This window comes from Moschus berezovskii, chromosome 13 (genome assembly GCF_049115385.1).
Source record: "Moschus berezovskii isolate FMDL1 chromosome 13, NW_MosBer_1.0, whole genome shotgun sequence".
Taxonomy (NCBI): domain Eukaryota; kingdom Metazoa; phylum Chordata; class Mammalia; order Artiodactyla; family Moschidae; genus Moschus; species Moschus berezovskii.
In genome coordinates, this window is record NC_142472.1 from 67,529,603 (window position 1) to 67,542,702 (window position 13,100).

General features: G+C 35.9%; 1 protein-coding gene across 1 annotated transcript in view; it reads left to right on the forward strand.

Annotated features, from left to right (window-relative positions):
• The window catches only part of LOC129556287 (uncharacterized), a 78,453-nt gene that overhangs the window by 32,638 nt on the left and 32,715 nt on the right, over window positions 1-13,100 (forward strand). Inside the window, exons 3-4 of the mRNA XM_088842737.1 lie at window positions 6,801-9,857; window positions 12,824-12,890. The gene's annotated coding sequence lies outside the window, so the exon portion shown is untranslated. The remainder of the gene's footprint in view (window positions 1-6,800; window positions 9,858-12,823; window positions 12,891-13,100) is intronic.

The window sequence follows — 13,100 nt, forward strand, 5'->3', positions numbered from 1 at the left end:
ATGGTACAGGTGTCAAGTTAGACCCTCTGTTAGGCTAGTTTTGTCACCATTTTACTTGGCATTGTATCCTTGAAAAAAAGTAGGGAAAGCACCCAAAAATAAAGGCTCAAGTTCATCATAAGCCCTCAGACCATTTTTTTAGATACAACTCTCTTGGTATATTTACTTATAAAACAAGGAATTTGGATTTTTAAAAATTGATGACTAAATTTCCACATAGTTATACTCTTCAGAAAAAAATCCTGATGAGTTTACTTCTCTCTTTAGATATTAAATTCGTTTAAGACAGTAATAAAGGGAATTGAAAGTGTTTTTTTGGGGAACCAAATTAGATGATTTGGAATTTAGGTACAGGTCCACAACAAGTTTCAAAACTAGCATGAAAATTTTTCATTTATTTAGGCTTATAATTTATTGCTGTATGCTAATAAACACTTGTTCCCCCAAACCACTGTTGATTGAAAGTTGGTGCGTGTGGCTTGTGTAGGCCTCATACAGATAATGGATGTGAACCAATTAGAGGGCATTCAGAGAGCTGAAAAAATAAGAGATGGCAAATGTCCTAAGGGGTTCTTGAAAGTATTGAGAAGCTTGCTTGAAAAAATAATATTGAGACCTTTTTTTCTGTATTGCAAAATACAGAAGGGCAAAACAAGAGATGGAGTTTCAGGGAGTGCAAATGTAAACTATTAAGTAAGGGATTTCTACCGACTGTGGAAGTGTACATTATGGAAATGGACTGCTTTACCAGAGACCCCAAGAGGGATGAAATTGGAGGGAGGAGTAAGATTTAAACATAACATTTGAAATGAAGAAAATCAGTACATCAGCTTGAACAAACTTGCCTTTAAGAGCACATGTGCTAACTATCTTTGACTAAAGGACACTAGGGAAATTTCTGGATTCTTTTTAGGACAGTTTTTACTGAAAACCATTATTTTAACAGAACTGAGTATATAAGAAAATTTGAAGATCAAGGTTTAGAGAAATATGTGTCACATCTTAAAACTATGAAAATGTTAACAATGAGCTACTAAAGTTTGAACATAAATTTTAAATACTAAAAACTTACAAGTTGGCATTTGTTTTCAAGAAGGATTACTTTATCAAGGCTGTTGAATAAACCCAGTATAGAACTGGATCATTAAGTTTTCATTTTCCTCTTAAAACTTCAAAGGAGAATAAAGTTGAAGACGTTGGATAAACAAGAAGGGGCCAATTCTGGAGAAATTCTTAATCACAGTTTTGAGAGGGCAGTTAAGTCAGTGTCAATGGGATATTCTTTGATGTTTATATTCTAGGGTGCTTGGATTTTTCATAAGACTGCAGAGCCATAATTTGGGCTTAGAATAGCTGCTTTTGGAATTCTGTATATGTAGTTAAATACAGGGAGATTCAGCTTCAACTGGGGATTTTATTACCTTACCAGACACAGTGTAGGTGCCCAGTTATTAAGTGGAGTGCTCCTAGGAAGATCAGTCTCACTCTGAAATTGGCACTGGATTGAGTTGTCATCTGTCATCAAACATACAGGAAACAATTCTGTAATATATTTGCTAGTCTTTAGAGCCCACATCATAGTTGAGACTTGAGTAAATAGTACTATGAGTTGGCTGAGATGATTTTTATGACATCTTTTAATGATGGCTTCTTAGTTTTTACAATTAGTTTTCAGACTAGTATGGTTCTCTTACAAATTGATAGATTCTTGATAGAGAGTTGTTAATAAGGAACATCAGCCCTTGGACACTTGTTAATGTTTATTTGTCCCTCTGGGAAATAGGCCATTAAATTTTTATTTTGAGTGGTTATTTTAGTAAAAGTAATCCAAATCAATCAAATCAAAACATTGAAATATCTACCCCTTGGGTTGTGGCTATGATTTCTTTTTAACTGCATATGGAAACCACTCATTTAGGTGCTATTAGTGACAGAAATTACTGCTGACACATTTTTATCCTTTGCCAGAAACTTTTGCATTTAAAAATCCTTTCAACTCTCATAAACCACCTAATGGAGGAGATACATTATTACTCCCATGTTGTAAGGAAACTGAGTCACAGGGAAACAGATTGCCTACTGTCACATAACTAGTAAAAGGGGAAGTCAGAATTGAAGCTCAGTTTGATTGCAGAGCTCATACTTAATGAGCTACAACCTCTGTCCTATAGTTAACAAGAGACAGAGGAGGAGACAAAGTTGAAATTAAGCCCTAAAATGCTCAAAATGATAGTTACACTTTCCAAAGAATGTTAAGATAGATTTGTATGTGAATGGACTATGCTCCTGCTGCTGCTGCTAAGTCACTTCAGTCATGTCCGACTCTGTGTGACCCCATAGACGGAAGCCCACCAGGCTCCCCCGTCCCTGGGATTCTCCAGGCAAGAACACTGGAGTGGGTTGCCATTTCCTTCTCCAATGTGTGAAGTCGTTCAGTTGTGTCCAACCCTTAGCGACCCCACGGTCTGCAGCCTATCAGGCTGCTCCATCCATGGGATTTTCTAGGCAAGAATACTGGAGTGGCTTGCCATCGCTTTCTCTGTGGATGGACTATACTAAGCACAAATTAACTTCTGAAGTACTCCATGATGGTGCTCACACTGCAAGGAGACATGCTCTGAGAATGGTGTTTTGGTAACACTGGACCTGGGTGTTTATGTGTGTCAGCCCTTAGTAGCAGTGTCCGCCCTGAGAAAACTGCCCCACCTAACTGTCCAGAGCAAGTCTACAAATCTGTAGGTCATACTTGGTTGTACTGCTCATAAGGCATCCTAGCATCAAACAGCATTGTTATCTCACTTCACGTGTCTCTTTAGAAACTAATCAAAATCTAAGAGAAAATAGAGCTTTTGTAACTAGAAGTCTGCAGAAAAATTATACATTTAAATTGTAAACTTATTTTGCAGATTAAGCTATGAAACATACCATTTTCTTTGTATTTCATGTCAATTTAAAGGGCTTCTGGCCAGCTTAATCATTATTAACTTCATTGTGTCCTATAGAGAAATTCTAGGCAGTATTGCAGGTTCTCACTGAGGCTTCAGAAATATTCTGGGGTATTGTCTCAGAAGGTCAACCTCCTCCCTCTTCACATACACACACACAAAATTAACAACTCCCTTTTCTGTTCTCATCCCTATAGTCATTTCATTATTGCTTATGTTACATCATATTGTGATTATTTTCCTTATTTCTCTGTGATTTTCCTGTAAGCCTATTAGGCTTGAGCCCAGACTGTATCTTAGCCCATTTGGTGAGCCCATAATCTCATATAGCACTCAATATCATGTTAATTCCCTTCATTGCTGTTGAATGCATTGATACCAATAATGCATTGATTCCAATATTAGGATGACTATTCAAAACAACTGGCTTGTTAGATAGCCAGAAGCTAGATCCTTTCAGTAGAATTCTCCTAAGATCAGTTAGATCAAATCTATTTCCAGATCACCAGTATCACAGTTTCACTGAAGGATCACAGGGAAAGAGAAATGAGAAACATGAAATAGTTCTTCCCAGCTAATAGCAAGTTTTATATTTTATACATAAAGTAAGTCTGTGAAGGCTCTTTATCTCTGACTGAGATGATGCATTAGTTAAGGCATAAAGAATTTCACAGAGCATGTTTTATCTTCTAGGTAACAGACAAACTTTGACAGTACACCGGATGTAAGTCTTAGGAAAACTGTGTGGTAGATTGAAGTGGCTTCCGAGATGTTCTTCTTGAAATGTTACAAGAAAGCATTATGGAGGTCAGGAATTCCAGTTAGCTCTATTTCCATCTCAAGATTTGGGGGGTTATAAAATATTGAGTAATTTTAAAAGTATTAAAATTATTTGATGGCTATTTTCCCCACTTTATCATTCACCTGACTGACCCTACGCTCCATTGCTTAAGACAGCCCAATTCAAATCAACCTTGCTTAGACCAATCAAGTTATATTAGCTTGTATGTAAGAATTCAACCAGAACAACTATTTATGACTGTCTCTGTTTCTCATCAAGAAATAGTTTTCACTTTCATCTTTGCCACTGAGGTCATAGGGTGTGACCTTTTTTCCTAGCACTGTCTTCGTGTTCTTTTCTTTCTGATCTCCCAGACTCTTTAACCAGCTTCCTGAACACACAGTACCCAGCCTCTAAATGCTGCCTGCCTAAATTCATGGCATTCAGCTACTTGACCCTGAATTGGGAAATCATCTGACTTCTGTACTCTACTTTCGTTTGGAGAACCCAAATATATTCCCAAATTAACTGAAGTTCTAACCTTATAATACTCTGCTTGCTCTCAGATTGATTTCGCATGATGGTCTCTTGCTCTTCATAGTTAAAATGCCTTCCAAACTAGACATGACCTACCAAATATTTGGGTGTTTTATAATTAACAAATCTGTTCATTGATAATATTCCTGATAGGTCTGCACTCTGAGATTGTTTTTAAGATGTTTTCTAAAATTAATTGCTCACTGCCAATAATATCGTCATTTTTAAATAAGGAAGAAGCCTAAGATACTGTTTAGGATTTTGACATCAAGATTCTAAATACAACACATGTCAGCAGTTAGTTACCTTTAAATAGATAATTGCGCAATGGAATTTATCCAGAGACCTGCGAAAGGAAGCATGCGAATGATGAAATCAGCCTATAACCTTGTCATCAATCTAGGACTGCATAGTTCCTTGCCACAAAGAGGTCTAAAGTTGTATGGAAATTACTTATTTTGGCAGTTTACTTTTCATCTTGTTTCATTTCCTGTCTTAGTATGACAACCTTTTTATATGAAACTGCTATTTAAATTTTTGTAGTTTTCATTTGTTTGTGTGTAGAAATGTATAATTTTTATTATTTGTGATATCTGATGTATTTCAAGTAACAATTTCCTTATGCATATAAGAACTGTAAAATTCAACTGAAAACATACCTGACATGGAGTAGATTTCCCATAAACATTTAAATTGATATTGAATGAATCCATCTGATTTATTTAACATGGTGGTAAGTTAGAATTTTTAGAATTCTGTTATCAACAGTCTTACAACTTTGCAACCTCTGTTTTCAAAATGTTTACTTTTAATATTCAGTAGTTTTTAATTTCTCATAGTTGAAAATATGAAACTTCTAGAAACATAATTTTTCTAGAGTAAATCTTTTTAGACTATGTGTTTGGTTCTGTTACTGGCTCCTAAGGAAAAGAAATTGCAATGATCTAGGTCTTTCTAAAAAAAAATGATTCAGGATTAGGATTCCTACGAGAATTAAGAATAATGTAGAAAATCAAGAAATAAATTAGAAGTAAAAATATCCATTAGATTAATTTGATGATTCTAGACATGAGAATCTGTAAGTTATTTTCTCTCATTTTGTCCTCATTTTTAAAATCTCCAACAATGAAACTTCCATCACTTGAATCTCATTCAGTAATGTATGAGTGTACAGTAATGTACAGCTATTTATTCATTCAACAAGTTATTCAGAGGCATTTACCTCTGATACTAGTCTCTTCAGTGTCATCAAAATGAATTTGATTTAGATGAATTAAGCATGTAGGAGAAACATAAGTTTTCCCACTGATTTAGAAGATCATGAAATGAAGCATAACAAAAAGTTATAATTTAGTATAATAAAGTTCATATTTGTGAATATTGTCCTAAAGAAGTGTTTAGTACCGCTTGGTTATTTTGCCAGGGGAATGACAATGTAAACAGAATCTTAAATTTTTCCTATCCTAGAGAAGTTAAATGTTGTCATATTCAAATAGTTAAAAATTGGCTTGGCTTAAAGTTGTGTGACCTTAAGTAAATTGCTCTCTTCAAGTCTCAGTGTAAATTGTAAGTAAAAGATCTGTCTTGTCCTAATTTTTTATAATCCTAGGACAGAGTCAGTCTACAATGTATTTATTTTATAAATAATTCTGTACACTAACATGTTACTCATTAAAGAAAAGGTTACATAATCCTGCAGACAGGTGGAAACCTGTTATCACCTTAGAATTTTGGATATTATATATTTACCTTTTCCATTCTAGAAAAAATTTTAGATTTTTTTTCCCACACTTTTGTCAGATTGTAACCTTGACTATATGAAACATAGCCAACAGAAAGAAAAACAGCTCCATGGAAACTTGGAGAAGGAGAGACACACTCATTCTTATTTTTGAAAAATAAAAAAATTTAATGTTTATCAGATAAAGTATTTAATTTAATTAATGGGACAATATGAAGCACTGGATATTTAGTCAACTGGAGTTTACAATGATCTTAAACCTTGTTTGAATATTTTGTAAAGCAGTAATAAAAATTACAAAATTTCAGTATATTTTGTCTTAAACAATATGCTGAATATTTTATGTAATGGTCAAGTCATATAATAGGTATAGAAGTTTCAAGAGTAGTATTTAATGTGTTCTAAGCCATAAAATCCAAAGGGTGTTTGGTTATAATTTTTCTTAAAGTTGACTTTTTTCTTGAAGTAGAGTTCAAGAGACAAATTCAGGTGGATTCAATTTGAAGAATTCAGATTCCTTTAAGCAAAATTTCACTTTATTTCAAACTGAACAAAATTATATTGTATTTGTAATTTGACAACACACTTGAAAGGTGTATAGTCTAAAGGATTCAAATTTCAAACCTTTCAATTATAATCTATTGGCTTTAAGCAAGGCCACAACCAAGTATTAATACTTGTAAATCTCTCCTATTGCCAGAAATTGTATCAGAAGGGATTGGATTATCAAGAATGGCTACTGTGTTTTGTTTTGTTCTGGGCTGTGTGGCATGAAGGATCTTATTTCCCCAATCAGGGAACCCATGGATCGAACCCGTGCCACCTGCAGTCGATGCATGGAGTCAAAAGCACTGGACCACCCCGGAAAATCCCAAGAATGGCGACTGGTTTTGATCATGGTTATGTACATAACATGTTTATTTATGTATGTTATATACCTTACCAAAGTAGAGCAGGACAGTTTTATTCATATGCAAATCTACTTTGAATAGTGTAAAAATCTGACGTGATAATTTGAGGTCTATAAATGAGATTGAATATAATTTCATCTCATCAAAAAGCTATTAAAATAATTCTTAAAATTCCTTAAAAGTTTTCTGTTTACATTTTTCAAGTGAGATGATCTTTTATTATTAAAGACATATTCTATGCCCGGTACTTCACAATAGTCTAAAAAAGATGGTCACTGTCAGCAAAGAACTTTTACCCTAGCTGGTAATATTGTACTCACTTAAACAACTAGAGAAGAGTGGCGTCTGTCTTATGGACTTGAAGTGCAGTAGAATCTCAAAGAAAATACGGATCTAGAGAATGGAGAAGACTTCTTAGAGGAGGTGGAAAATAAGCTATCTATTGAAAAATAGGATTAACTCAATGAAATGAAAGAATTGGAGACTTAGTGCAGAAAACATGAAGAAAGTCATGATCAGGTAAGGAAGAGAGTTACAGGTTTAAAACAGATTAGTCTTGGGGAGATGGTAGGGAAATAAGTGTACATGTTTGAGATTGTTTTCCTTCCTCTGCATAATGTGCCTTAATTTCTAAGTGAAGAAAATGAGAGTATATTCAGATTGCCTGCAGTCCTTTGAAAAATCAAAGTGTGATGATCTGAAGGAAAATAAAACATGAGTTGTAAGAAATATTAGAAGAAAGCCTAGGCTTAAGTTAGATCAAATTACCCTAAATATTGGGCAGTCTAGGCCTTTAACTCAGCAAATCAAGTGAGAAATCTTGAGAGGAAGAGGTTGCATAGCCAAAAGCCTAATATCAGGGATACTTTTTGCCCAGTTGAGATTGACCTTACCACTACAGAAATGATTATTAATTAATATTGTAGCACTATTGTTAAGCCAAATAAAAACATTACTCCTTTTCCAAACCTCTAATTTTCATCTTCCCTTAGCTCAAATTATTTACTCTTAGGATGTACTTTCCCTCATCTTTAGCTATCTAAATATTTTTAGGCTATCTAGCCCCTGCATGAAATTTTCCCAGTTCACTTTTCCTCCTCATTCAGAAATACTGTTTCTCTCTTTTGTGCTCCTGTATCTGCCCTAGAACAATTAATACATCCTTCTTTATGGGCAGAAGCTTTTTTTTTTTTTAACACATTAGCACAGATTAGTTTATTTGGCACCTCTCCTGGGTAACATCTTAATCCAGTTAAAATGCCTAAGAAATTATTTTAATGAAATCTGATCATGGATCCATCTATTTTATTTTTTATTATGTACTCTGCAAGATGCTTGATAAATGGCAATTGATTGCTGAAAATCAGTAGTAATTTGGAGACAATATGTTCTGGAAAGGCTGAATACCAGCTACATAAATATAAAAATGCCCAGACTCTTACCTGGTAATTCAGAAGTTCTCCATCTTTAATTGTTTCACTTATCAGAGCTCCTCTGTTGTATGCTGCCTGTTAACATTTAAGCCTTAATTAACTATCTTGAAGAAATTTCTTTTTAAAATTTTAATCAAAGCCAGAAACCTGTGCATAGGGGAATGAATTGTTGGAAAGCCTATGAAATTTTGAGGCTATTCGTGATCTAACTGATCATCTAAAACTTTCCAAGAAAGTATAATTTAACTGTATCCTATTGGCTTTTATTTGTTGTCTCTCTGAGGAGATGGACTTTCCTGGTGGCTCAGCTGGTAAAGAGTCCACCTGCAATGCAGGAGACCTGGGTTCCATCCCTGGGTTGGGAAGATCCCCTGGAGAAGGGAACAGCTACCCACTCCAGTATTCTGGCCTGGAGAATTGCATGGACTAGTCCATGTGGTTGCAAAGAGTCGGACACGACTGAGCAGCTTTCACTTCGCTAAGGAAATGAGGCTCTCCCAGTGGCTCAGCAGTAAAGAATCCTCCGTAATGCATGAGACGCAAGTTCGATCCCTGGGTCAGGAAGACACCCTGGAGAAGGAAATGGCAACCCACTCCAGTATTCTTACCTGGAGAATAGCTTGGACAGAGGAGCCCAGAAGGCTACAGGACATGGGGCCTTAAAAGAGTAGGACACAAAACTGAGCAACTAACCACACATGCACACACTGAGGAGATGGGAGATGCAAGTAGAATGAAAAGTCCTTATATTAAAAATTACTTTTCAGAAAAAAAATTTCCAAGAGCCCTCATTACTATAATCACAAAAATAACTGTATTGAACATCTGCTACAATGCATTAACTAGAGTTAATGGTATGCTTCTGAATCCCTCTGCTTATTAGAGCTACCTTATTGACTGAAATGGGTTTTCTTATAAACTTTCTTGGACAATTTTATGAAAGACTGTCCAAGTCACTTGATTAAGCTTTCAGAAAGAAAAGAAAAAATTGTGGATCAATATGGAACTTTTGCCTTCTGCTAGGACATTTAAGTCATATTTATAATGTGATAAGGATTTATTTTTACGTACCCTTAGAGCTTTTATATAAAATCTATAGGACATTTTTGTCTGATTTCTGGAAACTATAAATTACATTTTTTGAAAAGTCTAATGTTGCTGTTGGGTTTGATTTGGCTTTGAGGGAGGTTGACATATTTGCTAGACATATTTAACCAGAAATCAGGAATTCAACCAGCAATTAAATAATAATTCCCATGGTGAAGCAGTTTCCCCTCTATACTGATTTGCTTTGTGACCTGTTTTCTAGGCACTTATTTTGACATCACCACTGCCCCCATCAAAAAAAAAAAAAAAAATCGTATCTTGTGTGCCTAGACCATGTGGAGAAAGGACTGAGACCAGAAGCAGAAAACAGATATTGTCCATACAGAGCAAAGTGCCAGACAACAGCTCGTTCTAGTAAAAGGCAATAAATGCCACATGTGATGATCTTCTCAGTTCAAAACTGTAAGTAGGGAATTGCAGGGGCATTGGACAGATGTCTCTGCTGACTCAGTAAAAAATGTCTTCATTTTGTAATTTGTGGCCTGTATGCTTGTAAATTAAGATGCTTTGAGTTGTCAAGTACTGGACTTTTCTGGTTTGTGGGTAAGATCCTAAGCCAAAATAGAATGCAGTGTTCCCCCAAAAGTAACTTGGGACCGTTGCTTTAAGACCCGAGGCAAAGGTCACATGAATTTAGATAACTAGGTTAGAACTAAGTCATTGGGCCTTTGCCTAGATATTAGGCAAATTAGGGGGCTTTAGTCTTGATAGACTAAAGCCCCCTAATTTGCCTAATATCTAGGCAAAGGCCCAATGACTTAGGAGACGGAGAAGGCAATGGCAAGCCACTCCAGTACTCTTGCCTAGAAAATCCCATGGATGGAGGAGCCTGGTAGGCTGCAGTCCGTGGGGTCGCTAAAGGTCGGACACGACTGAGCGACTTCACTTTCACACGTTGGAGAAGGAAATGGCAACCCACTCCAGTGTTCTTGCCTGGAGAATCCCAGGGACGGGGGAGCCTGGTGGGCTTCCGTCTATGGGGTCACACAGAGTCGGACACGACTGAAGTGACTTAGCAGCAGCAGCAGCAGTCTTGATAGAGCAAGGAATAGTGGACTGATGCTAAAGCTGAAACTGCAATACTTTGGCCACCTCATGCGACGAGTTGACTCACTGGAAAAGACTCTGATGCTGGGAAAGGTTGGGGGCGGGAGGAGAAGGGGACGACAGAGAATGAGATAGCTGGATGGCATCACCAACTCTGTGGACATGAGTTTGAGTGAACTCTGGGAGTTGGTGACGGACAGGGAAGCCTGGCGTGCCGTGATTCATGGGGTTGTGGAGAGTTGGACACGACTGAATGACTGAACTGAACTGATGGCCTCTTGAAACCAAAACAATAAAAACATAATGGAATTTTTGGAAATTAAATGCAGCTATACTGTATACAGAAGGATTCTAAGAAAGTCTGTTGGCAACAAAACTGGGCATGTGTCTACTATGGTGATCTAGGAGTAAAGAAAACCTGAACAGAATAGTGACAATGAAAATGGAGATAAGAATAAAATTAAGATATTTTAAAAGAAAAAAATTATACATCATCATAATGAGTTGAATAAAAGTGGGTGTCAAAAGTAAACATTTTCTATTCTGGAAGACGATGATGGTATCACTGAAAGAAGAGAGTTAAGAAAAACTAATTTGAGAAGGAAAGATGCTGAGTCCCATTTTTGTAACATTGAATTTAAAATGATATCCAGGCATTCTTTTGGAATTGCTTTGATTAAAAGTCACTGAATATACAGAACTGGAATTCTATGTAAAAGTCTGGCTGGAGAGGCAGTGTCAGTTACCCATTCAAAGCTGATATGGGTAGACAAGCTAACTAAAGATCTTAATTAAAGACAGTATATCCCTTTCTTTTAAAAAGAAGTACATAAACACCTACACTTATGTAAAAAAATTATTTGGGTATGTAGTCTTAAATAAACATTTCCAAAATGGAATTAAAACCTTTTTTTTCTTAGAATGTCATATCTCAAGCTTCTGCCTTTAGGAAAATTCCTACACTTGTATCAGTTATGAAAGTCAATAACTAAAATGTGTTAATATTCTTGAACCTTCCCTTTGCTTCTATTCACTAAACAAAATCTTTCTCACTGTTACACTGAAGGAATGAAATTGAGAACTTAAAGTCCAAACAATTCAGTCAGTTAAAACTGTAAAATTGACATAACTTTAATTTCTCAAATGGAAAAGCATGTAATTAAATTGTGGGAAATGTGCTGGTCTCCAATTTCAAGAAACAGTACAGCACAAAGGCCTGGCATTCTGGCTGAAGAATTGTAATAATAAACAGAAATTTGAAAACCAGGAAGACAAGTTTTCCAAGAGAGCAACTGTGGCATTTCAAAAGAGATATAACAAGAAATTCCAGAAGATGGTCAAAAATAGGTTTAGATCATTGAGATTCCTTATTTAAATACTTGTTTTTGATAGAGAAAAACAGTTAAGAGGAAATTAAGCTGTCTAAGAGGTCTAAGAGGTTGATGGTTTTTCCAGTGGTCATGTATGGATGTGAGAGTTGGACTGTGAAGAAAGCTGATCGCTGAAGAATTGATGCTTTTGAACTGTGCTGGAGAAGACTCTTGAGAGTCCCTTGGACTGCAAGGAGATCCAACCAGTCCATTCTAAAGGAGATCAATCCAGGGTGTTCATTGGAAGGACTGATGCTAAAGCTGAAACTCCAATACTTTGGCCACCTCACGCGACGAGTTGACTCACTGGAAAAGACTCTGGGGAAGGATTAGGGGCGGGAGGAGAAGGGGACGACAAAGAATGAGATGGCTGGATGGCATCACCGACTCGATGGACATGAGTTTGAGTGAACTCCGGGAGTTGGTGATGGACAGGGAGGCCTGGCGTGCTGTGATTCATGGGGTCGCGGAGAGTCAGACACGACTGAGCGACTGAACTGAACTGAAGAGGTCGAAAACATTTTCTCCTTTCACCCTAAATTGGGTTTGCTTCTGAAGAAAAGCGTTAGCCAAAAAAAATCGAAAGTAGTAATCTTGTTTTCTAGGAGTTAGACCTTGCTTTATAGGATTCCTATTTAGAAAGTCAAAGTATCTTGATTGGTTTCCCTAGTAATTACATGCCCATCATGAGACAGAAATATCATATTACTCTACATTTTAAATTTCTAATATATTCTACCTTAATGATATGTAAGGAGACCTAAAGTATGAATCTGTGCTTCCAAAATAGCCTTTTAAAAACTCAGTAATATGTCTTCTGAATATACTAGAATCTTTTAGACCCTTTTACCTAAATCTTTGAACCATTTGATTAATCCAAATTCAGTGAACCTATGTCTTCAAGTAGGTTATCCAGAACTGGGAACATTTGTTTCTGTGTTTCCATCCTAGTTACATCTGACTTACGTGCCAGGTCTGATGACTTCTACTATCTTTTCATGACTTCTAAATTATGGAGGTAAGTCAAGATTTAATATTGACTGTAGTCATGTAACATTCATTCTGAATTTGTAGTCCTTTAATATTTATTTAATTACTAAGCATTCTTGTAGCATTACACTTTCATTAGCGTATTATGGTATATTCTAGTTTGGCTTGGCTATTTTAAATGTATAATTTTGCATAACTTTCAACTACTTAGTATTTCTATATACATATATGCTTTCAT